The sequence below is a fragment of the Loxodonta africana genome, chromosome 18 (genome assembly GCF_030014295.1).
Source record: "Loxodonta africana isolate mLoxAfr1 chromosome 18, mLoxAfr1.hap2, whole genome shotgun sequence".
In the NCBI taxonomy this organism is placed as follows: domain Eukaryota; kingdom Metazoa; phylum Chordata; class Mammalia; order Proboscidea; family Elephantidae; genus Loxodonta; species Loxodonta africana.
This window is the reverse complement of record NC_087359.1, coordinates 33,176,077-33,181,063: the sequence shown is the minus strand read 5'-3', so window position 1 is coordinate 33,181,063 and position 4,987 is coordinate 33,176,077. Positions and strand designations below refer to the sequence as shown.

The 4,987-nt window shown below is 54.7% G+C and overlaps 1 non-coding gene across 1 annotated transcript; it reads right to left on the bottom strand.

Moving 5' to 3' along the window:
• Window positions 1-2,439: 2,439 nt before the first annotated feature.
• On the bottom strand, window positions 2,440-2,630 carry LOC111751796 (U2 spliceosomal RNA). The gene has a single exon (XR_002786878.1). It is a non-coding gene; the product is annotated as a U2 spliceosomal RNA (small nuclear RNA).
• Between the last annotated feature and the right edge of the window lie 2,357 nt (window positions 2,631-4,987).

Genomic DNA, 4,987 nt, shown 5'->3' with positions numbered 1-4,987 from the left:
CAGGGGATTGGAAAAAGCAGCAGTAAACCTCACAATACCCTCAAGGAAAATAACTTCACAAGAAAAACATGTGCAAAACTTTTACAACCGCCTTGTACGAATACACCACGTTTCGTTTTTTCCCGTTCGTCCGTTGACGGATGTGTTGGCTGTTTCCGCCTTTGGGCTATTTTGAAAACTGTTGCAATGAGCAAGTTTAGCTCCTGTGTGGTCTTATGCCTTCACTGGATTCTCTGGGTGGTGCAAATGCTTAACTGCTTGCTGCTAGCGGGAACCTGGAGGTTCACGCCCACCCAGAGGCAGCTTTCATAACAATAAACAGCCTAGGCAACCCTACGGGGGGTGGGGGGGAGGGGCAGCTCTGACTCCAGGGCACCTAACAACTACAATAGGCAGAAGAGCTGGCGAAGGGGCGGGTGTTCAAGGCAAAAGAAAGCGCCTGAGCAAAGTCAGGGAAGGGAGAAGAAAAAGCAGGGTGTGTTTGCAAGGCGGGATTCCCCCGGGCGGTGCAAAGCACTCGACGACGGCTAACCTAAAGGTTGGAAGTCGGAGTCCACCCAGAGGCACCTCGGAAGAAAGGCCTGGCGGTGGTCCGCCTCCAAAGGGTGAGTCATCGAAACGCCCGTGGAGCACAGTTCTACTCGGACACAGGTGGGGTTGTCATGGGGCTGGGATCGATTCAACGGCAACAACTGGTTGGCTGGTATATATACCTAGGAGGGGGAGCGCTGGGTCATACGGTGACTCCATGTTTGTTTGAGTGTCTGAGGAACCGCCGGGCTTCTCCAAAGCAACTGGAACGAACGTGGTGGTACGCTCCCCCCAGCAACGGACGAGGGTTGCACTTTCTGTGCATTCTCATCAAAACGCGCCCTACCTCTTTGTTTTACGCCTTCGTCGCTGGAGTCTAGGGTTTACAGCATCCGTCTCTAACTTATCTCCAGCATTAAAAGCAAAAAACCAAACCCACTGCCCTCGACTCGATTCCGACTCACAGCGGCCCTATAGGACAGAGTAGAACCGCCCCACAGAGTTTCCAAGGAGCTCCTGGCGGATTCCAACCGCCGACCTTTTGGTCAGCAGCCATAGCACTTACCCACTACGCCACCGGGGTTTCCAGCATTACCACCAACTAATACCATCCGACTTGATTAAAAAAACGAAGACAAAACCCAAACCAAACCCGCTGCCATCGAGTCGATTCCAACCCACAGCGACCCTACGGGACAGAGCAGAACCGCCCCGTAGAGTTGCCAAGGAGGGCCCGGCGGATGGGAACTGCCGAGCTCTTGGTGAACAGCCGCAGTGCTTAACCACTAGGCCCCCAGGGTTTCCACTTGGTATATAGAGTGCCAGTGTAACCGTTATACCACTGGAGGTACTCGCACGCTCCCCCCTCTGGTCCTTCGCGCTCTCTATCACTCATACATCTCGTTACACGTATGCACGCGCAATACAAAAGTGTGCCTGTTGTACGTTGTTGTTGCTCTTAGGTGCCATCCGGTCGGTTCCGACTCATAGCGACCCTACGTACGGCGCCATCCCCCCAATCGTCGTTGTGCTTAAGCCACTGTGTCGATCCACCTCACTGAGGGTCTTCCCTCTTTTTCGCTGACCCTCTCTACTTTACCAAGCATGGCGCCCTTCTCCAGGGACTGATCCCTCCTGACGACGCGTCCGAAGTATGTGTGTGGGCGCCGTCCTTGCTTCCAGGAGCATGCTGGTTGTACTTCTTCCAAGACAGGTGCGTTGGTTCTTTTGGCAGTCCACGGTAGTAGTATCGCCAGTATTCTTCTCCGACACGAAGATCCCAAGGCGTCAATTCTCCTTTCGGTCTTCTTTATTCGTCGTCCAGCTTTCGCATGCGTAGGAGGCGATTGCAAAGACCACGGCTTGGGTCAGGCGCACCTCAGTCTCCAAGGCGACGCCTTGGCTTTTCAGCACTTTAAAGAGGCCTTTTGCAGCACATTCGCCCAACGCAAGGCGTCTTTTGACTTCCTGACTGCTGCCTCCGTGGGTGTTGAGCCTGTTGTATAAGGTGTGCGACGTATGTATTCCAGCTGACGAATAGGCCGTACCCGGGTTGATGTGCAGGGCCAGCCCTGAGCCCCGGTGGCAGCGTCCACTTGATGTCCCTGTGCACACGTGGTCAGAGCCCACTAGGGCCAGAGGAGGCGGCGCTTCCCAAAGCGGTGAAACACCGAATTTTCTGCAGCGCGGTGGGTGGACCCCAGGGGGGGCCTGAGCGGCAAACCCGCCCGGTAGGCTTGTTCAGAGGTGTGGCAGACGTGAGGACCCGAGCTGCTGTCTCGCCGGCGAAGAGGAGACATTACTCCGTAAGGCGCCCCGGCTAGAAGACGCGGGCGCCGGATAAACGCAAAAGACAAGGAGAAGCGCGCCATTTCTGCTGCTGTTAGACCGCCGGTTGTGGTCCCCGCAGGGGGGTGCACCGTTCCTGGAGGTACTGCAATACCAGGTCGATGCGTGGAGTGGACGGAGCAAGCTCCTATTCCAACTCCCAGCTCCAAAAATCCATTTAATATATTGTCCTCGGATAGAGGACGTATCAGATATTAAACTGATAAGAACAGATACTACACTTGATCTTAGCCAAAAGGCCGAGAAGCGATGCCGGGCTCCGCCCCCCTCGCCGGGGCACTGCTCCCCTCACACATCTTCAGCTCACGGTGAGCACACACAGCCTCAACCCAGGACTCACCCGCTCTCCTACTTTTGCCACCGTTCTGCTGTCAGAACCTCAGCGAATACGTGGCTTGGCAGGTTGATACTTATTGGGGCCTTTTGCACCTTTTAACTTTTCAGCTCCCCTAGCTTCCGGGCGAAACAGACATTTCTCATTTGCATGAACCGCCCACACGGGCCTTCTCCGGCTCGGCGGGACCGCCCCCTCGCCTTGGAACCCAAACCCAAACACAAACCCAGCCGCACGTAAATCAACAGAGAGGATGGGGTGGGACAGCTCCTTCAGCCGCGTCGCCCTGGGAAAAAGGAGGAAAAACCCAGGACGAGCAAGACGCAAACCGCTCTATGAGGTTTTTCTTTCAAATCCTTAAACGCACAGCTACGCTGAAAGGGTTTCCCAGTGTCCTCCTAACCGTATACCACCTCCACACACGTATGTATATAGACATATACGGATAAGTGTACACACACGTATCTCGATTTCACCTTCTCTCTCTCCCTCCCTCTCTTTTATGATGATGAGGATTTATTTACCATTAATTTTCTTCTTTTCTTCTTGGTGGGCGTCGCCAGAGTACAGTCCCCCGGGCAATGCAGGCGATGACAGGTTCACCGGGTGGACCGGCGACTCCTGGGTACGGGGCCCTCCGTGGGGAGGACACAGCTTCGCGGTAAATCCAGTCCTCTCCTGCGAGGGGAGGAGCATTCCAGGCACAAGGAGCCACCAGTTCAGACGCCCTAAGGAGGTTCCCGAGGAAGAGCGTGGGAGGCCGGGGTGGCTGAGGCTGACCTGCCCGCTACAAATTGGGAGTTTTCCCACTACCCCGGGTCGGGATGCCAAGCGGTAAGCTCCGGGGGCCCCAGGGGCTCCCTCTCACTTCCGGCCTGCTAGCTCCCACTACTCCCTCAGGTTTGGTAATTTGCTACAACGACTCACAGAACTCGGGAAAGCGCTCTGCTTAGGATTACAGTTTTATTACAGCAAAAAGGATACAAACGAAGAGACGCAGAGCCTGAGGCCTGGGAGCGTTCCCAACGCGGAGCTTCCACGTGCCAAAAAGGGATGCGCTACCCTCGCCCCTGCATGGATGCCTTTCACCAACCGGGAAGCCCGGGGAGCTTCCGAGTCCAGAGCCTTTATCGAAGCCTCATTAAGCAGGCAGGATTGATTGAATCGTGCCTCCCCACCCCCCCACCCCACCCCCCGCCCCGCGCCCTGCAGTCAACTGAGTCCTTCTGGCCTGGCCAACCCCCACCAAAGAGGCACCTCATTAGGTGGTGTGGTCTGGAGCCCTCATCCAAGACACTTCACTCACTGGGGCACGGTCCCAACGTTTTAGAGGCTATCATCTCTCAGGGACCAAGGATAAAGACCAAATGCTTTGGGCAAAGTTAAAGCCTCCGCCCCACAGAGACTTAGAGGGACATGCCAACCAAACGCAACAAGTGATCCCGGACTGGCTCCTGGGCCAGGAAAACAAATGGCAGTAAGGGGCTCTGTTGAGATGATTGGCGAAATCTGAACACGGGCCGTAGATTATAGTATGGGGGTCAAGGTTAAGGAGCTGAGATCAGGCCAGGGTGTTGGAAGGATCATCTGCGCGGGTGTTGCCATCACCGGGAATCGCGACAGGAGTAAGTCGGCGAGAGACAGTGAGCCGGCAGCTAAAATCCCCAAGGAATGAGCGGGTGCGCAGTAGGACGGGAGACCCGCGGCTGGACCGATGGCGGGAAGGAGGTGAGGGAGTGGGTGGTATGCCACTCGAAGCTGAACTCCAGGCTGGGGTCGGGGGCAGTCAGGGAAGATGGACGTTGAGGACCACCGCAGAGAGAAAGAGAACACCCACCGCGCCCCCGTCCCTCCTAGCATTGCTGTCATACATCTCACTTATCCATAAGCTATAATCATCCAGTAGAGCGTTGCCACTATTATTATTTTAAATAAATGGTTATGCGAGATCGGTTAAGCACAAGAAAAAATAGAATATTCGGTTTTACCCTCATGTTATTTCTTCTCGAACGCTCTTCCTTTCTTTCTGTCCATCCGAGTCTCGGATCTATGTAATTTTCCTTCTCCCTGAAGAACTCCTTTTAGCATTTCTTGCAGGGCGGGTCTAGTGCCAACAATTCCCGCAAGTTGTGTTTGACTGGGAAAGTCTTTAAATCCTGGGGCACAGAATTCTAGGTTGCTGTCTTTCCTTTCAAGACTTTAAATATGTCGCTCCACTCTCTCCTCGCTTGCACGGTTTATGAAGAGAAGTCTGATGTAACTCTTACCCTTGTT